Below are 23,381 nucleotides of genomic sequence, written 5' to 3'. Positions count from 1 at the left end.
GAAAAGCGTAAAGACATGAAAGCTTACCTGATACAACGCTTCTCGAAGAAGCCATTCCTTGGCAACCAGAGCTTCTTGGAGGGCAGCTTGAGCTTCGTTACGGGCGCGTTCGGCTTCACTCTTGTTGAGGTTGGCAAGCAACACTTCTTTAGCCGCAACCTCTTCGACGCCCTTTAGCTTCCGCTCAGTATGGTCAAGCACCCCCCTCTGTTCCAAGATCTCCTGGAGCTTTTTGGCGTCTTCCATCGCCAAGGCATCATGAGCCTGCTGGTGAGCCTCTAATTTGGCTTTAAGCTCTTCATTCTCCACGCGTAGAGGCTCAGCAACAGCTTCAGCCTTGGTGGCCCTCTCGGTTGCGTTCCTCGCAGTTTCCTTAGCCAGCCGAAGCTGTTCATTAACAGCTTGGGCAGCCTTGGAACGGGCCTCGAGTCGAGCCTGAACTTCAACCTCGAGGGCCTTGAAGGCCTTCTCCTTTTCCGCAGCCACTGCGGAAGGCCTTTGGTTCTCCTCCCGGACAGCCCGCACCTGAGCCACTTCTTTAAGGCGAGCTGCTTTTAACTTGTCGTTTTCACGACAAAGCAGCTCGACGCGCGGCTGCATCCGGGCGAGGAGAACCCGAAGCTCATTGGTTAGCCTACCCTCCTGGTAGCTAGCCATGGCTTCCCCCAACGCACCACTGGGAGCAGCGTGACGAGCCCATTCCACGCACTCCACAGGGGTTCGAAGGGTTGTTCCTCGGCGAATGTTCCATCGTGGAACATACACTTCATTGGAATCCGACACTGCAAAAAACATAAAGCAGTTAGGAAAAGATGATAAAAAAAATATATGAAAAGGGCCAAAAGAACCCTACGCACCTGTAGGGTCAATAACAGGCCGATAGCCGCCGAACCCATCACCTGAACCCAAGGGAAATCCATCCAAGAGGTCAGGCAGATGGGAAGGTGGCAGAGATTGGCGCGAAGCCCCATGCGTACCTGATGGATCGGCCGTCGATGACGGGGGCATGGTAGCAGCCGCCGCAGTCGCCGCCGCGGAATCCGCAGCAATAGTAACCGCCGGCTCCGTGAAAGATGCTGTAAAAATCGCACTCACAGCCGGCGGTGACGTCATCTCAGCTGGAACAGTCGGCTCAAAGGAGTGAGCAACTGAACCAGCGGAAGCAGGCGCAGGCGCCTGGCTCGACGCCTCAGGTAGGCTGACCAAGCCTACCGTCATTGGCAGGGAGGTACTCCTCTGCGCTCCACCCTAGAATGCGTCAACATCCACGCCTGCGTAAAGAAGATAAGTGTTAACGATATTAAACTATAAAGATAAAAGCTAAGGTTGTACTTACGGGTTTTCTTGAGCCTGGAAGTACGGACGGGCGGGGACGAACCCGATGGAGCCGGCCTCTTCGCGCCGGTTACCGTCGTCTTCTTAGGCTCTCCGGAGGTGACAGTCGCAACCTCCGGAGCGGTGGTCTTATCACCACCGGGATTCCCCGCCACCTCTTCGCTCTCGGTCTCCGAATCAGACCGAGGCGCTGGATCGGCAGTGGAGGCCACCTCCTTTCCCTTCCCGCCGGCAGCCTTCTTCTTCCGCACCAACGGAGGACCATCTGCGGATTCCTCATCAGAACATACGATTAGAGGAATTCCAGCAGAGGTTTCAACATTGAGGGGTCGAGGGTTGAAGAGCGCCTTACCTGGCCTCCTGGCGCTCAGGATCTCGTGGCCTAGCGGGTAGACCTCCACGAACCGATCCGCAGTCTGTTCTAGGATGGGCAACTCGTTCTCGTCTAGAGCGCGAGTACCCATCCGAGCGGGACCGTCAGCCTCCCGCGGGTTCAGGAGCGACTGCAGGTCGTTCCCCTCTGAAATAAACAGGAAAAAAGTTAGAAGAAATTCAGAATCAACAAAAGGAAACAAAGCATACCGTAAGGAACAGAGTTCGAACCGTATTCGAGGACGATGGGAACCTTTTGCGCATCCGCCGCCTTCCACACCCGGCTCATCCCCAACATCACCATCCCGGACTCCGCAAACCGGTAAACCGGAGATTGGACCCGGGAAATCCTAGAAAACCATTCCGCCTCCTCGTAGTTGGAGGCGTGAAGGCTGGGAAGAGCTTGCCCGTTCTTAAACTTCATGGCAAGGGGGATGGCGCGAGCGGATATGAAGAAGAACTCCCGCTTCCACGCGCGAAGACTGCGCTCGGTCGCGCAAATCTTCAAACCCTTGATTCGGGTAATCAGGGTATACCACCCCTGGATGCACCTCCAAGTGTAGAAGGTCATCAGGCGGTCAACATGGGGCTCAATGCCCAAAATCCGGCACACCCACTCAAAGTGGCGAATCTTGGCGATCGCCATGGGGTGCAACTCGGTCAAATGAACACCGTGCCTCTCAAGGACACGGTAAACAAACTTTGTCAATGGGAACCTAAGATTCCCATAAACAAAGAATGCAGCATAAACCCCGATCTTGCCTCTGGGGGCATCGTACACCGTCTGGTGGGGTTCAGGAAACTCAGGCTCGAGAGACTCGAGCATGAACTTCCTGACGACGTACCGATATAGATCGCCAGGCAGAGCACACTGGCACTCACCAGCAGTACTCTTGTCATCAGCTGTAGAATCGATGTCACGAGACATCTTGTAAAAGAAGAAGAAAACGATTTCGGGAGAATGCTTGCCTGAAAAGGATGAGTATTCGCCGGAAATCGCTTAAAAGATGAAGAGAAGAGTGAAAGTGTGGATTACAAAGAACCCTCTCCCCCTTTATATACTAATCGCAATTAATGCGATGCATTTAATGCGGAAGAGAGAGAAATCGAAGGTGCAATGAAACTATGACACGTGGCAAGAAGCAAGCTGGCAACAGCTGTTGATAGGACGCATACCATTAATTTAGCGGCCACGCGCCCGAAAAATCGCGCCCACGCGCCTGAAAAAGCGTCTGGAATGACCATGTACTGTCACGTCACCATAACTTCCTGCACGTCCTGACACAGTCAGAAGAAACCGTCGCACGACGTTTCAGATGTTTGGACTGTTCCTATCTTTCCACCAACTCTTCGAATTTCGAAATTCAAAATTCAAAAAGATTCAAAAGTAAGCGGGAAAATACCCATTACCTTGGCAACCAAGTAACCATAAGATGGGTGCGGGTACAGTGTCAAGGCAAAACCCTTCACATACTTAGCACCCGCAGGGAATTGACGCCAAGAATACCTTGGAAATAAAGTAACCGTAAGACAAGTGCGGGTACAGTGTCAAGGCAAAACCCTTCACATACTTAGCACTCTGCAGGGAATTCAAACCAAGAAGGATCTTCTGGGCCATGCTTGCGGAAACGGGAATAACATCCCCGCATGACGGGAACGTCGAGAACTATATTGTTTGAAACTCCAAGATGGAATTGGTGGTTTTAGCATAATTGATCACTATGTTGAAAACTACCAAGACCCCATGGAGAATCCACACAAGTGGGACTCAACGCTCCTGACGTGCGAGGAGGTTACAAACCTACCCGCTTCATACCCAAATATCAAGCAGAAAAGTCGGGAATTTCTGCGTGACATCAGGAAAACCGCGGGAAGAATCACCACGGAAAACCTAAAAACTAAACCCTTTTTCAAAACCCCTTGCTAAGTCCAAAAGTTCACCTCACTTATTAATAATTCATGAGAAGAACATTGGACTGGGGGGACTTGAAGAGGTAGGTCCCAGCAGAGCCCAGTTGGACCCGCAAGACTCACCTTGAACAGGGACGTCTGCGCAATGACCAACTGCTCCAGCAGGACACACCATGCTCAAATAACCTTACGCGCAGTACGCCAGCTGTACCCGCAGGGAAAGCCTCCCAATGGTGAAGTACCCCGCCTGTTCCCGCAGCTGCGGATACAAGCCATCAGGGAAGGCTACCCGCACTAACAGCAAGGCTACACGCACAAGGCATTAGCTACTTCAGTAGTCACATGAAGGAATGAGCAAGGCGGGAATACTCCCGCCCAAATGAGCCAGTCCGTATGCTTCTGGAAGGTCTTTCGTACTATACCTACTAAGGTATGGGCGGAACAGACAAATTGACCAGAGCAGCCCATGAACCAATCACAGGGTGACAACTCACCGACAACAATACGAGGAGGAGCACCCTCTAGTACTGTTTGTCACTATTAGCCGCTGCCTACTCACCAACCCTTATGAGGGGACGTGCGCAGCCTACAGTTGGTGGAACAGTGCGTAGCCGGCAGTAAAGGAACAGTACACAGCCGACCTTTACTGTTGGCCGTAGCCTACCCACCAACCAGCATGGCCTGTGCGTAGTCCACTGTTGGTGGAACAGGAATACTATTCAGCCGGCTGTACCTTCTAGGAAACCTACCTTCGGCTATAAATACTCCAACACCTTGGAATGGTAAGGACATCATCTGATATCTCAATCTTATCTAGCAATCTCTTAATATACACTATATTCAGAGCAATCTAGTCTGATTCTCACGCCGGAGGGTGGTCACAAGGAGGAACCCCCCCTTCTCAGTGACGAGCTTACGGTGTCTGTTTTGCAGGTCCCCTGAAGAACAACTCTCTGCCGGACCTCATCCTCGTGGGAAACATTACTTAACCCCCAGATTATCTATAATCTGTCCAGGGTTCACTTAGTGTTTCTTCAGGTGTGGATTATGTAAAAGCTTGTGTAACTTCTTGTGATATATAGAGAAATCAAAACACGGTTTTGATTTTATGATTCGCCTCTTGGTTATGTAAAAGCAACAGAACAAATGAATATGAAAAACAGACAGAAAAAATGTGGGTAGTAAATAAAGCTTATTTGATTGTATATATGATGCAGTCTTTTGTAAATATTTTATTATATTGTTTGTTATAAGTTATAAACTTTAAAAAGTGCCAATATTCTTCATGATTATAACATGAAAATATTTAAAATCTTGATTTTGTTTCTAGAAAAAGTGCATGATAAGATTTTGTAAGGAAGCATGATTTTTGCCAATTTAGTCACATGAAAACATGTTAAAAGCAGAATGTGCTTGTATTAATTAATAAATTAAATTATCTTAATGTTTAACCTCTTTTTATTAGTTTTATTATTATATAACATATATATCATAATACTAAATAGATTTTCTAGCCCACCTTGAGCTAAAACTCGTTCAAAATAGCTTAAACTTTACTTGTTTTAAGCTCTATGTGTGAACCTGGTGTCAATTTAACAAACTTGGAGTTGAATTGTTTATTATATATTATTATCATTCATTTTTACGTATTTTACTCGTCTATCAATATAAACTATATGAGTATATGGACGGTCGTTATAGTAAGTCAATTTTATATGATATAAAATTATATCTGGTTATAGCTCTTTAGAAATTAAATATATAGTCCAAAATATTTAACTTGCCAATGTTTTACAACTCGTTTACAACCTACCAAATCATTTACAACTGTTGAAATAAATCACATATTTTAAAACTTCTTGATTACCGATAAGAATTTAACATGTAATTTGACTTATATCATTTTTATTATCTAACTCGTGTACTATTGCAAATTATACATTTAGCAATTAAATTAATTGATTTTTTTTAAATAATTCAGAATTTTAAACTGGATAAGAAGAAAATAAGAATAAACTTATGACTTTTAGAAAACAAAAATTACAAATAGATAAAAAAAAATAAAATAAAAAGGAAATTACATCCACCTAATCATATTTATAATAATAATACCAATAATAACTAAACCGACTACTGTAGCTAAAACCCACCACCCAATAGTGAAAACGGATATTCCGGCACCGGTTCCGGCGAGTACCCGCCGGAGCTATCCATATTGTAATTTGCATACATGTTAACATTGTCTCCAATGTCCGCAGTGTCATGTACAGAGTTGATACTGCTAGTACTGCATGTACCAACTCCGTACATATATTGTGCATCCTGCAACACTGGTGGAGACATTGTAGCATTCAAAATCCGTTGGCGCTTTTTATGTGCCAACGGTTTTGAACGTTGACTTTGACTTTGATCAGTCATCATGCGCGGCAAGATCTGAGATCCTCCGCGACTTTATTTAATAATGCCATCATTTGCTCTGGCCGCCGCTCGGTGGCTTCGAGCCTTTTGCTCATTCCAACTAGCTCTTGTTCCATGGCTATTTGATCTTGTTTTAACCTTGCAATCTCTGACGCCATGTCGTCGTCTTCTTCCTCGGTTCGGTTATAGTTTCGGGTTTGAATCTTGCTTCTCCTCCCTATGTTCTTTAGTAAATGTGTTTGTCCTCGCAAAAACCACTCGTTTGCGAACTCCCATCGGTCCGGATCCACCTTTTTGAAACCCTGATTTTATTCAAAACGCACGTTAATCCCACACTGTTTCAAACAGCTGTCTAGATTGAGAAAGTAGTTATGACAAAAAAACTTTCAAAATTTGACTGTCTATGGTTAGAATGGCTATCCATATATTGGATGAACGACTGTTTTTACCAATAATTTTCAAAGTTTAACCTAGTATGTTTAAAACAGTAGTCTGGATATTGTTCAAACGATCGTTACCAATAATTTTCAAAAGTTTGACTTTATTAGCCAAAACGGTTGTTTTGAGTGTTTTGTGGAAGACCATATTTACCAAAAAGTTTTAAAGTTTACTGTCTATGGTAGGAACGACCGTCCAAATATTGGCCGAACAACTGTTTTCACCAATAAATTTTAAAGTTTGATGGTCAAACGGTCGTTCGGGTATTGGTGAAACAACCATTTTGATCTATAATTTTCAAAATTTTGGCATTTACTCGTCAAAACAACCACTTAGACAAAAAAAATGATAATAAAAGTTTGACTGTTATGGTTAGAATTGTTGTCCAAATATTAGCCGAAGACAGCTCTAACCAATAATTGTCTATGGTCAGAACAACCAATAACGAATATTATTCAAACGACCGTTCTAACCAATAACTTTCAAAACATTGACTTTTTTTCAAAGTCAAAACGGTCGTCTATCTCTTTTATAGACGACCATTTATAACAAAAAGAAACAAAAAAAAATAGTAACACTTACATAAGTGTTCAACTGACGAACGAAACTCGAGAAATTGTTATGTTTAAAATACGCGGGCAACAACCGTTGTGAGAACTCGAGAGGCTCGACGACGATGAAGCTATTGTTACCGGGGCCCCACCGAATGAACCCGTCGAAAGAAGGGTCATTGACCATTTGATAAGTCTTGAGGACAAAGGGTGCAACAATGTTGTCATATGAATCCATAGAGTTGTTGTTATGTTATGTTATGACTTATGTTAGTTCATGAGACAATATTTAGTGTTTGTGTTGTGTTGATAATATGTATATATAATATGTATATGTGAAGAAAAACAAGAAGCATGGTTGTCATGGTTTGTAGGTCCGGGTGTTTAAGATTTTTTGTCAGGTGGATCACGCGCCAAAATGAGAGTAAGTAAAATACTCAACTTGTTCAAGTTGTAATAAAAATAAAAGAACTACCCAATTAAATTCAATATCTAGCAAACCAACTACGTCATTTTTTTTATATATTTTCATGTGTTTTAATAATTTCGTCAAATCATATTTTCTTGGTTTTCACGTATAGAGTACCAGTAGTACCAACTTTTCCAACAAAACCTAAGAAAATTATGAGAATTTTTTTAAGTAAAAAGTCGGATCTAGTTTATACTTTATACTTTCATTTTATTTACAACTTGCATAATTATATATAGATTAATGAACACGTAGCCTTATGCTTTAGTGCCACATACTCGATTTTGATTAGATAAAATAGTAACGTGTTTTGGGGTTTGTTTCATGTGAAGAAAAAGGATTATAATAATAATATTAGTTATTGTTTAGTAACATCAGAACCGGTCTTGAGGATTCATAATTCACGTATCTTATACAACCCAAAAAAAGCCACAAATGAATTATTAAACGCTATTACAATAAACATAGCAAAATCATAGTGTTAAAACGACATATCATAATAGCTGAATGATGACATACCTATAAATTTTGCATGCAAAAAAACCGTATGCTTGAGGCCGTCCTTGAGTAGCATACTGAAGAAACATCGTACCCTACACCTACACATACTATACCAAAAAAATTGATGATTATTAATAAATATTAATTATGTACTTATAATAGAAACAACGGACGAGCACCATTTTTATATTTTGTTATACTTTCACAAATATCTAATATATATAAAGCTTCTATAACCTATTTCACTTTTGTGACATCAAAACTCTCTTTTACTATACATAGATATTATCTATATTTATTATCTATTTATTTATTCATATATAATTGAACTAAATTTGGGCATCAATGTAAGCTAGTATTAGAACAAATCTTAATTTTTTATTTAATAAATCGACCAATGAAAAGAAGCCAACAACACGCCTAAAATTGCATGGCTATAAAATTCACGTAATTATTTATTGGTATTATATGTCTAAAAGCATATGTTAATTTAATATAAAAGCATAGCCATTATTTGCCCCAAAAGAGAAGAAAATAATTAAAATATTTCTTATAAAGGTGACTAACCTCTTTAAATTGGAGCGTGAGACTTCGAATTGATATATTAAATGTTTTTGTAATTTTTTATTGTATTTTAATTCTCCTTATGGATAATAATATGTCTTTAATCTTGTTATTATAACATCCGGGGGCAATCTAGGAAAAATTGTTCATAGGTAGCCTGTGTATAAAATGAATAACGAAAAAAAAAACGGTAACACTAAATATGTACTTCGTCAAAACACAAATAAGGGTTCAACCTATGCTAGATCAAAACCTTCTCATTATATATATATTAACATGGTCTTGGATTCTATGGTTCATAGTTCCATTCAGGATCTAATTTCTTAATACACATTTCGATAGTATAGACGCAGATAAAGAAAGCGTTAAAAGAGACACAATGTGAAGTCTACGAGACTTTCTTTAAAGCTCGAGTCAACCCATTTACAAGAGGGGTTGATTTTGATTTCATGGGAGGAGAGATACTAAACATATGAATATATTGATTTAATTCTAATGGTACAATATACTAATTATAACCATAACCGACATATCAATTTTGTCGATTAGTTACGTTATCTTTATTCGGTCCCATAAATTTGAGGGAGTGCCATCAACTTTCCATAGTTGTTTCTTGGTCTAAACGGTGCACCGTTCCTAGTTCATGTTAAACCTTAATGAAGCTCTTCTTACCTTGCTTGAAGATGCTAGACCAAATTGAATTATAGATTTATAGTTTCTCACTCGTCTTTAAAGTATATTGAAAGCCTTGACGTGATTAGAGACATAACATGTGTTTTCAGAATATCAGGTACATCTACTCAACTATTAATTCAAATAGTCAATAAAGATGTATATTGATATGGTCATAAGCCTTAGTCATGTGTATATTTATATTCATATTATATGTTAATAATCCCCTTATGGTATTTATGTCATAAACAAAACGTATACTGGATTATTCTAGTTTACTCGAACGTTATTCATTTATTCTAATGATCCTTGAATGCGAATTAAGTCAAAACAAAAAATGTACTACAACCCTACTTCACTGTTAAGTGATCTAATTCCGTGACTTGTGACTACATATCAACATCATAAATAATAAATGCTAACATGTTTAATTACTTGATATGTACGCAAAAATCCATATTACATCAAATAGATTTTTTAGATTGGAAATTTGAGGTTTACCAACCAATTATATTTGTTGGAACAACTTTTTCTTACAAATATAATTTTATTGGTCGGCAAATTACAAAAATCAATTTCATTATTACTTTTTAACTTCTAAAACTATTTTTTTTATTATTATTATTAGTACTATTATCGTATTTTGATTTTCTTTTGTAACCTTTAAGATACGATGCATTACAAATTTTCGAATTATGAATAGTGGTATACAAGTAATCGAACCACAATTTTTTGAATTTGTCTTTATCGTCCAAAGGAATGACATCATATACGGGACAACAGACAGGTGTCGGTGGCCTTGTCTTTTCCGGAAGAAGACGATGCATGAGCGTGTTGCAACGGATTTATCCAGTTGTTGGGAAGAGAACATACACCATTTACCCGTTTGTTGTTGGGGTTCTGCTTACGATGATTTTCAAGTCGGCTATGAAACCTCAAATAATTGAGATGATTGAAATACCGTCACCCAAACTCTTTTATTGACTTTGAAAAGATTAAAAAGCCGGTGCCCACCAAAATCTTGAATCTGGATTAATTTGGAAGATCCTGTTTTTGTCCAATCACATATTTGGCCAAATTTGTGTTTTAACCAATTACACATTGACATGATTACAAACCTAAATCCCATGTTCTTTTTAGATTTAGTGACACTCACACGTGTCTTCCACTGAGATGCGATACATATAAAATTAATCTATTAAATATAAAAATAAAATTAATCTATTAAATATAAAAATAATTAGAGTTCTAAACTAAAATAATTATGTTATAAAAAGTAAAATATTTCAGTACCGGTACCAAGAATTTCCGATTTTCGGGATCGGTATTTTCGGTACCGGTACTGTACCATGCTCATCCCTAGATAAAACTCTATTATACACTTGTTTGGGTATAATAGAAATTTTGGTAAAACAACGAAATATTTGGTCTAAAAAATCAATCGCAAATAATAGCATTCAAAACATACAACCAACAAGTAGAGGCACTTTAGATTCCATGATTATGTATACATACATACATACACTTGAAAATAAAGAAAATATATATCATAAAAATAGAAAAAATAATAATCTAAATATTGATGGTTGCATCCCAGAGTCTAAGCAGCCCATTACGGCCACCGCTGCATATCCTTTTTCGTTCAAGATCCGAAGCCACGCATCTTACCTGATGATCAAACAAAATCACTCAATCAGTACGACGAAATTGAATCTAAATATGTACGCTAGATAGTTAGTTACCATAGCTAGTGACTTCTGCGGTGTTCTGTATAGCTGCCAGCTAGACATCTTGTGAGGGCGATTAAAGAGCGACATTGTATTATCAGCAGCTCCTATTCCCAACCAATTTTCCCCTGCGTTAATCGACAAAACCGCACCGCCGTGAATCGTCACGTTCTTTGAACATTTCAATCCTCCCCCTACACACAAATGAATTCCATTAATCTTTTTATAAATTTTTCTATATTTTATTTGTTTAATTAATAATAATAATAATTCTCACCATCCTCATTTTCCCAAAACCTCACTAAACCATCACTTGAACCGGTTATGACTCCTCTGTCTGACTTGGAGTAGTCAACACAAAGAACAGGGCCCGCATGACAAGCCAACACAGCGTCACATGTTCCTCGAGATATGGACCACATTCGGGCCGTCCAGTCATCACTACCAGTGATTACGGTATCCCCAACCATTCTTATGGACCTGATCCATTTTGTGTGCCCTAAAAGTTTGTGCATCTGTCGACCAGACCGGATGTCCCATATGTTCGCAACTCTGTTCATTCAAAACTAATATTATTATACGAAAGTTGATAACAGAAATCTGGGAACCAAACTTGCAATATGGTCAAACGACAAGGACCATTTGTGCAATTTTACCAATTATTATTATTATTATTATTATTATTATTATTATTATTATTATTATTATTATTATTATTATTATTGTTATTGTAATGAAAACAAAACTGTGTTGTTGTAAACACAACATACCCGTCTCTTCCAGCAGCAGCTAGGACACCGGTTGAGTCATCATATTCCATGCAAAGGACAGCACTGGAGGAACGACCGACAGTAGCAACACATGTATCGGTTCTTACATCCCACATTTTTACTGTTCCATCATATGCTGCTGTCAGCACACGCTCCCCAGATAGCATCCGAGCGCAGCTAACCTAATTGATAAACAAATTATTACATCTTCAGTTGTCAATCAACAGCTCCTTTGTTAAAAGATATGAAATACATAAGTAAAACAAGTAAACAACCACAGCATCATGGCCCTTAAGTTCTTCTAGAAGCTGTGTTGTCTGTTTATCCCATACAAGCACATAGTGATCATCGGATCCTGACACGATCTTGCCTCTATCAGAACTAATCGCCCTTACGCTCCTGCATACAATACCATGTTTCAGAACACAATATTCATATAATAGAACTCAATTGAAAAAAAAATTAAAAAGAAAAAAAAATATAATAATAATAATAATAATAATAATAAGAAGAATAAGAATAAGAATAATAATAATACACTTGCAGCATCACCTTGTATGTCCCTTGAGAGTTGCCCTGAGTTCGTTACCACGAAGACTTGGATCCCATATCTTAATCTGCATCACATTCATTCTTGGTCAAACATAGTAGAGGTGCAACTGATTTTCATACATTTTAGCCATCAGTTAGCCGTTAGCTATTACGGTATTTGATTTTCATGCATTTGAGCTATGTTTTTTTTATTATAGCGTTAATCGTCGTTTAAAAAAATTAGCTTATATGTCGTTACTCGTAAGGGCCTATGGGCCTTTTCATTTCGGGTCGGCCGAGGTATTTAAATCCTAATAGATAAACACAACCTTTGCTTTGTCTATCCTAAATAAAAACACACCGACAAACTAAAACCGACTAACCCAAAAATATAAATAAAAAGGCAATTTTGACCTTCATTTAATAAGCAGACCCATGATACCAAAACTCTTTTGTTCCACCAAGTTCCATGCACCCCAGTTAAGTCACCAACAACCCGACCCGTTTCGTGAAACCAAACGATTAATAAAATAGTATTAGATATGATTATACAACTATAGCATACCGTGCAGTCTGTACTTCCGCTTATAAAAAAGCCTGCATCTTCACGGTCACCAACCAAGTCCCAAACTTCTCTCTGTGTCACACAATGCAATGCAGTGATTGCACCATTATGACCCCTAAGTGTCCGGATGCTAGTTTGTACTTTAGTTTGCCCAGTAACACCACTCTCACTATTAGCTATATTCTCATAATAACAATATCATAATTAAATTTTATGAAAAGGAAAGCAGGTTAGTATATCAAAATTAATGAAAAATTTTAACCTTGATCAGTTGTCCATTTACGGACACGAGTGAACGAATTCGCGCGTAAAGTAGTAGTTTCTCTGCTAAACATGCTCTGAACCCAACTCCTTCCGGAAGCTTCTGCGGGTTGTTGATTGTCAATGGTAACATCTTGAGGCCGAGGAGAAGGTAATCCCAAAGAAGAAGACAGAGATTGAGATTTCACTGAGTAAGTGCCCCAATAACCGACACATAGTTGCTGTATATGTGACATATGTCCCCTCAGCTTAATCTGCCAAAAAATAAATGTAATATATCTAATAAATATACAGATTCAATGATATTCAATATGTGACTGTGTGTTTAACTTACAATATGACTGTAACCAATGTTATTCTTCCCTGCAATTGTTTCAATGATGTACCATGAATCCGTGTCAGAGAGACCTAAACCAGCCTTCATAAATTATAAACGACTATATCAGTATAAAGGGTAAAAAAGGATGAAAGAAAAATAATAACTTGTTGAGAAATATATATACAAATATATATACCATGTGTGTGGCCAAAATGATTAGCTGTGCAGTCACCAAAGCCGCGTAGTTAGTTGACCTGAAGATTTTGGACAATAACAAGGTTCAAGGTATTACTATTCAAGAATTACATCATTTCTCAACAAGATAATAACAAATAGCTACTTACTTGTTTGAAAAGCATTCCATTAGATACTCAAAGTATGCATCCCAGAAGCTGCAATAAGATATAGAAAACAGCGATAAATAAAAGCAAACAAATTAATGGGTTACTTGAAAAGTAAACAATAACAATAATAATAATAATAATAATAATAATAATAATAATAATACCGTAACTCCTCCCAGATAGAAAGAGAAGACAGTGCCGTTGAACATAATCTGGAAGATTGCTCCTATCTTTCTTGTACATTTCAGCTGAAACTTCAAGGGCATCTCTAATTGTTGCTATATCATTCCGTGATGTAGCACGAATGATTGCCGTTTTTAGCTGCATTAACAAACAAAATGCCCTTTTTATCATCTTAAACTCCAATTTCAGGATGGAGGATATCATAAACGAAAAATGTAACAAATAATTATATAAATATTTCAGAATTGGCATACCAGTTCTTTGACTGCTATGAACTGCTCTTCAGTCAAATGACCTTTCCAACCCTGCGAACATGTAGAACATGTAAGCTCCCATTTACCACAATAAACATCAATCAACTTACAATGTTACATACCGAGTGAATATGTTCCCTTATGCATTCGACAAACCCACTACCACCAATCCCTTCTGCGTCTATCTCTATCAAAGCTGCAATATAACGATAATCAAACTATATATGCCAATGCCAAAGCCAAAGCCAAAGCCAAAGCCAAAGCCAATAGCATTATTATGCCAAAGATGAATTTGTACTAGTAATCAGCGTACCAAGTGTTGTTCCGTACTCAAAGGATGAAAGGGGATCATCAGTGGTTTCCATGTTCAAAAGACGTAACCACAGACCCTGTTTAAACAAGATCAACATAACAGGACTTTTTCAGTTTATCAACTCCACAAGAACAATTCTCCCAAAAGAAAAACATAAAAGAAAAAAAGACCCTGATCTCACCTGCAGCTTCACTTTTATATCCAAGACCATGCGCTCCCGTTCAGCCTGTAATTTATGTTTAAATGTATCAAATACTAGAGATGCCAGCATATGAATTTGTGATTAGAGGTGGCAAAATTTACGGGTCCAGAAGAATGAGTATCCAAATATTTTGGTAGAACGAAATAGACCAAGTTGACTCAAATCTCTTCTTATTTTACTATTTTTCTTAATAATTAGGGTTTTTAAATAAAATTCCAAAATGCATAAAGCAAATTAGGAGGTTGTATTGTATGCATTGAAAGACACTATAGGCAACTTCCAACTGGATCAACCCGTTTCCATTTTAAGTTTTTAACTATCATCTGGTATTAGACCTATTTGACCCGTTACAGATGAACATAGCCCAAATTGACCAAGTGATAAAGACAACGGGTCAAAGGTATCATTGTAATGAAAAGAACTTACAGCTCTTTCTCTAGGGCTTAAACTTCCTCCTTTGGAGTCTCCATTGTACATTGAAGGAGAACTGATACAAATAAAAACATATAAAAAAACTAGCAACAGACCTTGATGAATGATTTCTCACTTTTAATATATTATAAGTTTTTTAACCTAGGAGTATGCCTGACAGTGTATTCAAGAGCTCCACTAGCCGCTGACAGTATCTGCTTCCTTTTCTCCTCTTGTTCTTCTGTTCTATAGTTGGCAGGGAACCTCTCATAAGTGTGTCTTTCACCAGTTCCTGAGTCACAACAAATTTTATAATTATGGTTTATTTAAGAAATAAGAAGCAGCATGATTCTATGATAGTTATTTCCATGGTATGTGGTACAGAGTATAGGTGATACCGATAGGTTTCTTAGTTTTTTTTATCTGTTCTGATTTGCTTTTTTTGTGGGGTTTTAACCATTACGACTTGGTTATTCTTTTCTACGGTAGTGTTTTATGCTCGGGTATAATTTTTCTTATTTCATGTTTAAGGACGCCGCAACGAGCGTGGCTCAATACTAATTATAATTAATGCTAGTACAGCACTGGAGTACATAAGTGATACCATGTGTTGAAGCATACAAAGTGTTATAAAAAAATTGTGTATTATTAAAATATAGCAATGGGTATGTAGAAAAGCCCTATGAACCAAGGTTAATATGACATTATGACCATATCTAACCTCACTACATCTTCTTTACTCATTCTCAAGTTGAAATGTAGATATCAAAATTGACAAAAGTAACATAAAAATAAATGCATACAATAAAACTAAACAGAGAATTATTACCTGATATTCCAAGACCAGGGTCTGATATACTTATAATCTGAAACTCTGCCGAGGACGAAGATGAGGGAAAGATAGAAAGAGGATCTTGACCGCGTCCAATTGCATCTTGTAACTTATCAAGAAGATTAATAACCGTTTCCATTAAAACCTAAACCCCTTTCTAAGTAATCCAGGAACCCTTGAGACTCTAGAAACCGACTTAACTGTCAAACAGTAAATAAAATTCAGAAGAAAAACAAATGATCACTTATAAAATTATGCAGAATGTGTGAGTATTCTAAGTGTAATAGCTACCATTTCATCTACTGGTTGTTGAGTCGCACGAGAGCGCTTCTTCAAAAAAGCTTGAGTGTTGAACACTTGATTGGCAGTATTTTCCTAGGCATATGATGATCATATCAAATAAGTGTATTAACAACATATGCACTTTTTATACAAAAACAAAAACAAGGTTACATTTCTTACTATGAAGTTGCGGTAGCCTCCCAAGATTGAAGCAAAAAACTTCAGAAAAATAATCCTGAAATACAAGAGAATGAATTCTCAAAGAATTGGCATCTATTAAATTTTCTTAAAAAGTAATCTTATCATATTGAACATAATTATGTAAAGTCTTTAAGATGAAAGAAGAAATATGCAAACAGTTCATATCGTTTTTCATTTTTATTTTTTAAAACCTCCGGGAACATCATTTGTTTTATGTTTATTGTTAGGTTAAGTATTACCTAAGGTGAAGATCATGCTGTTGTGACCACGGCTTGCTATTAAATCTTGCATATTGTTGATAAGATTCAAGATCAACCTTCATTGAGTCTATCCAAACAACATTTGGATGCAATAACTTAAGAATCTCATTACGTAATGTACTCATCTCTGGCTCTGGTAACAGAGGAATTTCCTCCGATGTCGTTATGCAATTTTTTTCAAGATCAACAACCACTACCTACATTATTATAGCTACCTAATGTTAGACCATTATATGATATAAAACTAGATTACCATAAATAAATGTTTTATTAAAAGGCAATATGAGCATATGAAACTAGATTTCCATGAATAATGTTTTATTAAAGTGATATTCAACAGTTCAAACTTCAAAGTCGAATTCGAATTCTGAGTAGTTTCATGTAAATAAAATGTATATCACAAAAATTTGTACTATTTAAAATTCTGTATATTTCTGAATGGTCAAAACTTGTAAATATATACATAGGGAACGAATCAAAGGTAGATATAAAACCAATAGTTTAATCATAAAATATAAACCATAAATTTAAGAAATAAATGTACTTTTTACAATTAACTTTCGTGGGAAGTTGCAACTATGAGGGCATCTGTTACTGTTTTCATGTAAAGTTGTCACTATGTATTATTATAAACTCTTTATCACTATGATGGGCTTTGTTACTTGACAACAAAGTTTTATTATCTTAAAGGCAATATGAGCATATAAAACAAGTAGTAAAAAAAAATGTTCTTACACCATCCATTGAGAGACCAGTAGTATCAACACATGAATGAAGTCCCATCATATATGGTGTGGGAGCATCAATATAGTCTACTCCACTAAAAAATAGCATTGGAATGTAGACATGCTTCAACACACAAACAAACCAGCATCAGATGAAATTTCACATAGCATATGATTGTGGGATCACGCATGATGACAATTTGGCATAAGCTTACCTGCCATCGAAACGGATAAATCAAATGGCATATAGCTTCGGAAGCAAGTGTTAGTAAAGAGTATCTGTATAAAACAAAAAATTCAAGGATTATTTTTACGTGCCTTTTTTCCATAAAATCATGCAGAATTGTAGAAATGTGCAGAATATCAGTAGACGTGATAAATTTGACCCCACTTACTCAAGGATGAGCAAGCACGTAAAATGAAAAATTGACGAAAAGGAAACACATCCAACAGGTCAAAGTCCCAAGGTTATTTTTAAATGCATACCCTCCCAAATCAATATATATAGACAACTCACAATTAGATTATAACAAAAACAACATAAGTTTCTTATCATTTTTTACACCCAAGTGTTTTGAGTCAACTAAATCCAACCGAGGGTCAAATAATCACCCATTTAGTCAACTTTATTCTATGTTCACATTTTTACTCTCCGTTCATTAGCCATGAATCCTTGCAATCATAAACTTAAAACACATTATGATCTACCTAGAAAATACATTGAATGACGAGAACATGTTTGAAATATTATGCCCTCAAAACATTGATTAAAATCATGTAGCTTAAGTAAAGAAATACTTGTTTGATCGAAGCAAAACCCTCCTCTCAATTAATACAGCAGTAAACAGTTTAATGAAATTATCAACATCCAGACACTGCACGAGCGGTTGAAATGATATCTGCACCCAAGTAGATAGATAACAGTTACAAATAAATAAAATTAATTATAATAGATTAGATGAGAAATATTTATTTACATCAGCATATGGAAGCCCATCCTTGGGTGGAAAGTCAACTGAAAGCAAACTATTTTCGATACCAAAGAGAACACGCTCTTTTCCAGGAGCAGGCAAAGGTACATTAGAAAGAGTATACGCAATAACATCCCATAATGGCTTGCTGCAAAAGAATCCATTATCATCATATAGTATTATATAATAAATTAATAATCAGTAGGATGAAAGAATAATATTACCTGCTACCGTTTTTGGAGAAACAAAGATTATATATTTCTTCAAGTGCTTCGCGAAGAATGTGAAAACTGGGAGCACGTGAAACAAGACAGATACATTTGTCAGCAAATGTATTTGCAGGAATGTGATAAGCTTCTGCTATATCGTCACAAACAGGATCCCTAAAAGCAATGCAACTCACGTAGATTTTAGAACCATCTCCCTCTGCAACAACAAAACAAACATATCCAAGGTTAGGTTAGCTTCTGGCTGGCAATTCGAGTCTTAATGGGTTTCACAGGTTAGAAACGATGTGCTTAACACGAGTATCAAACATGAATGCGACTCGTTTAACTACTTTATATGTCATGACTATAAGACAGTTTTTAAGTATCATATACCAATAAGGGAAAATGATGGAATCTAGCCTACTAATTTCAATTATTTAAGAAAATAAAAAAAATCGCATACCACACTTTTTGATTAACAGGTCTTATCGTATCTTAAACAGATACCCGTTAGCTATCCATATTTTCCTCTACATTTTCCTCTGGATTTTTCCCTATACTCGTGAATGAATCATGATTATGGATATTGATAACTTGTGAACATAGAAAAATGAGCAAAAGAAACAAGCAACAATAAAAAGGGAGTACAAAACAAACAAACCCAGTAAAATCCTACACCTAGCATGTAGGGTCTGGGATAGTGGTACGAGCGCGAGACTTTCCCCTATCCCAACTGACACCCCCCCCCCCCCAACATTAAAAAATTCATTTAAAATATAGTAGTCAGATGAACATAAAGTTTGGATAAAAGTAATAAAAAATAACAGCAAGACATAGAGTACTAATCATAGTGGTATTAGGATCCTAGCGGTATCATAGAGTGGTGAGAAAAACTATAGCGCTAATAAATAAGAAAAATAAAAAAAGGCAAGAACATGTAGCTAAGATGAAGGTACAGCTGAGACAACTGAAAACGTAGGAAAAGCCTAACTTCCTAAGACGAAGCTAAGACAGTTTGTCTAATGTCTACCCTTCCCTGAAAATTCATACCTTGAGTCAACATCTCCACAAGTCAATTCATAATCTTGTTGACCAAAGCTGCAACAAAGGTATTCAGTCTTCTTCGAGTGACTTATCCTTAAACCTTTGCCTTCTGAGTTCTAATGCTGCTCATCACCACAATCTCTTATTAAGGCGGCTCAATTTACTTTCTACAACTAACACAATATCGTATGCGAAAAGCATGCACCACAAGAGTACTTGCATTGAAATCAAATATCAATGTTACTACCGTCTTACTGGATCCACACATTTGTATATTTTACAAGTGATCTCAATCATTCAATCAAATCACATCACATAATTATTTGGTTCTAATGAATTTTCAGACATGATTATTGGGCCTGCACACTGTGGTATTTTCTGCTGCTGGTGTTTATGGGTTCAGCTGATTTTGGAGTTGAAGACTAGAAGATTTTGTTTGTTCTTTAGACTAACGGAAGCTAGCTTAAAGAGCTGTTTTAGAGTCTATGTGTGGATTTCTATGTTGGTTCTTGATTATGTAATCTGTCTGACTTTGTTGAGTTTGTTAACTTGACCTGGGTTGTGGGTTTTTGTTTTTCTTGAGGGTTTGATTGTTTGCTCGGTTGAGTAGTTTGGGCCTGGTTACGTAGGTTTTGGTTGTCTTGGGGTATGTCCCGGGCTCCCTAGTCCCTTGGCTTGTACATTTTCTTTTATTTATGAAAGCTTTTGCCGGGGTTCCGTCCCCTTTAACCAAAAAATATTAGTAAACAACAATCCTAGTGCCGGGTCTTGGGGGCGTAATGTACACATCCTTACCTTGCAAGACCCCAAACCATGACATGGCAGCAAGTGTGGTGATTATAAATTATAATTGAATTGATGCCTTGTAAAGAAAATGTTTCTTAAACATTATGAAGTGATATTTACTAATAGATGCAACAAGCCATTAACTACAAAGAGGCATACATAATTGCATACCAGTTAAAACAATAGGGTAACTGCGTGGGAAAGATAACGGATTGCTTGAATCAAATCCAGTCGAGTAGAATTCGACACCACCCGGTAGAACACACTGCATCAATCAAAATCAAATCATAAGATATATAATTATAATATGATTAAGAATAATACGATAAGACCTGTTAATCAAAAAAGTGCGTGCGGTATGTGATTTTTTTTATTTTCTTAAATAATTGAAATTAGCAGGCTAGTCTCCAAAACATTTTCCCTTATTAGTACATGAAACTTAAAACTGTCTTATAGCCATAGTCACGAGATATAAAGCAGTTAAACGAGCCGTGTTCATGTTTGATACTTGTGTTAAGCGTGTCGTTTCTAACCTGTTGTCAAGACACGAATTGCCAGCCGTGGCTGGCAATTCGTGTTTTAACAGGTTTAACAGGTTAGACCCGACGCGCTTAACATAGGTATTAAACATGAATACGACTCGTTTAACTACTTTATATTTCATGACTATGGCTATAAGACAGTTTTAAGTTTTATGTACTAATAAGGGGAAATGAAAACGATGGAGACTAGCCTACTAATTTCAATTATTTAGTAAAATAATAAAAAATCACATAAGGCACGCACTTTTTTGATTAACAGGTCTTATCGTGTTTAAACAGGTATGGAACGGGCTTAAAATAATGAAAGTAACTTACAGTGGGTAGCTGTGGAGGTGGAGGTGGATTATTAGTGTTTGTAATAGGAGGGTACTGGTCAAGTAGTGATGGTAAATAATAAACCCCTGTGCCTTGATATCCTTTTTCGCCTTCCGGTGTCCGAATCTCGGGTCCGATTCCGCAGACTACAAAGTACTCGAACAAATGCTGCTTCTGCTGCTGCTGATTAATCATTCTATCTATCTCAATTACACATAGCAGCTATGTATATTATATATATATATATATATATATGTATGTATGTATATCAATTGATTGATTTGAAATTGAAAGCAGTAGATCTGATCTGGTATGGTATGGAAACAACAAGTGAAATGGCGGTGGATCTGATTGATGAATCTAAGGTTTTTGATAGACTAATGGAAACCACAACACGACGTTACACGAAATTACAAAGACTCGTTTTAAACTGATGAATCAGTTTTATCTTTCCATATTGTACGTCGGTTTGGCAAGAAGTTCGTCTGTTAAATAAATGAACCGGACATGGATACAAAAATTTCGTTCAGTGAGCTTAACAGACAAACACGGGGCCGCCAAGTCTATCAGATAGTGTTCATGAAAGTCCGATTATGTTCGGTATTGTCGGCCCGGTAACCTGTGTCCGGTATTGTAATTTAATTGTGGAATTTCTTGTGTTATTAATCACATTTTTGTGTTATTACTTTTTGTTAATATATTAAGTGTTAAGTATATTTGGATATTTTATGGTGTAATTAACTAATTACAAATTTGTAACTAGAGTTGTTTGGATTTATGTCTGAATTTAGTATGTAACTGTTTATGTTGGTTCATTAGTGCCTATTGTTCGTTAATGTTCACATGTTTGTTTGTTCATCAGTGTCTGTTAAAGTCCGCTTACAATATTAACGGGCGGACACGGACAAACTCAATTTCTTAATGGACGAACACGGACATGAATTTTCGTTCGGTGGAGTGTTCGTGAACCGTCTGTTTGTCTGTCAAAAGCTTAACGGACGGACACGGACATGCTCTCGTCAGGTCTGGTTCGATCAGTGTACACCCTTACTCTTGGGTGAGTGTTTACGAATGTTGGCACGAGGATTTTTCTCGAATCAGAAGACGAATGTATCAAGATATGATAAATTTAGTTAGTAGCTCGGCTACATTACATAAATGTTCAATTAAAGTATATGCTATCTATGATATTTCTGATTTTGATGGGATGAGATGGGCTGGGCTGGATCTCTATTGAACCTTTTGCTTTTCTATAAACTTCTTCTGGGTTAAGAATCTGGGCTGGGCTGGGCTGGGCTGGATATTTGTTGGACCTTTTGTTTTTCTATAGACTTATCATCTTATGGTTAAAAAGTAAATAAATTCTTATGTTTGAATTGAAAGGCATCTCAAATCATAGATATACTTTAGTAACGCTTCATTCATTACAGCATTTAAAAATTATAATCAAAGCAATGGTTTTTCTTTTCATAACAGTTTAGCATAAATGGTCTTTAACTATTATTATTATTATATTATTAGACACTATTATAGAAAGGGATGTGATTCTCATACACCAACCTCACATGTTTACACGGCTTGTATAGGCCAATACGGCCGTATAGAGTACGAATGACTGACAAGGGGACAAAAAAATAGTTTTTTGCAGCCTATATGACCGTATAGGCCTATACGAGCCGTATAGGCATTAAATGTCTCGTATTGCTCTCTGACAAGTCATAAAACCTATACGTTCGTATAGGGCTATACGACCGTGTAGAAAACATTTGCAGAAACATTCAAATTGCTTTAATTGCTGCCGGAAAACGATTATACGAGCCGTATAGTGCTATAAGACCCGTATAGACAGATTTTCAGTTCTCTAAGCTTAATGTATGTGGACCAGATGTTAAAAAGACCTCAAATTTTTACTATATGTAAGCTACAAATATGCCTAAAATAATAAAAAACCTCAAATTATTTTTAGAAAATTTAATAATAAACAAGCTGGGTCAACAGCCTTGAGCTTTTTGACGAGCTAAGCTTAAGCTCAACATATAAGCCCGTTAATATAACGAGCCAGATACGACCCGTATAAATCACATATTTTAAATATATGGTCAT

The 23,381-nt window shown here is 37.2% G+C and overlaps 2 pseudogenes across 2 annotated transcripts; both read right to left on the bottom strand.

Moving 5' to 3' along the window:
* Positions 1–5,712: 5,712 nt before the first annotated feature.
* On the bottom strand, positions 5,713–7,423 carry LOC143567565 (heat stress transcription factor C-1-like; annotated as a pseudogene). Its single transcript, XR_013141436.1, has 2 exons — positions 7,057–7,423; positions 5,713–6,338 (listed from the first exon to the last, which is right to left on the bottom strand). The product of XR_013141436.1 is annotated as a heat stress transcription factor C-1-like (transcript).
* A 3,237-nt stretch (positions 7,424–10,660) lies between these two features.
* Positions 10,661–21,504, bottom strand: LOC143567566 (DENN domain and WD repeat-containing protein SCD1-like; annotated as a pseudogene). The gene is made up of 29 exons (XR_013141437.1): positions 21,279–21,504; positions 20,593–20,686; positions 18,607–18,808; positions 18,389–18,530; positions 18,210–18,310; positions 17,627–17,690; positions 17,422–17,535; positions 16,666–16,883; positions 16,406–16,460; positions 16,235–16,318; positions 15,941–16,143; positions 15,274–15,403; positions 15,127–15,187; positions 14,680–14,724; positions 14,499–14,574; positions 14,308–14,381; positions 14,186–14,236; positions 13,913–14,069; positions 13,749–13,796; positions 13,601–13,658; positions 13,420–13,503; positions 13,087–13,339; positions 12,825–13,000; positions 12,281–12,345; positions 12,004–12,127; positions 11,729–11,910; positions 11,236–11,510; positions 10,974–11,152; positions 10,661–10,899 (listed from the first exon to the last, which is right to left on the bottom strand). The product of XR_013141437.1 is annotated as a DENN domain and WD repeat-containing protein SCD1-like (transcript).
* Positions 21,505–23,381: the final 1,877 nt, after the last annotated feature.

This window comes from Bidens hawaiensis, unplaced genomic scaffold (genome assembly GCF_021521415.1).
Source record: "Bidens hawaiensis isolate Kalapana, Puna unplaced genomic scaffold, B.hawaiensis_p1.1 tig00023428_1, whole genome shotgun sequence".
NCBI lineage: Eukaryota > Viridiplantae > Streptophyta > Magnoliopsida > Asterales > Asteraceae > Bidens > Bidens hawaiensis.
The sequence above is the reverse complement of the archived record's forward strand: the minus strand, read 5'-3'. Positions and strand labels throughout refer to the sequence as shown.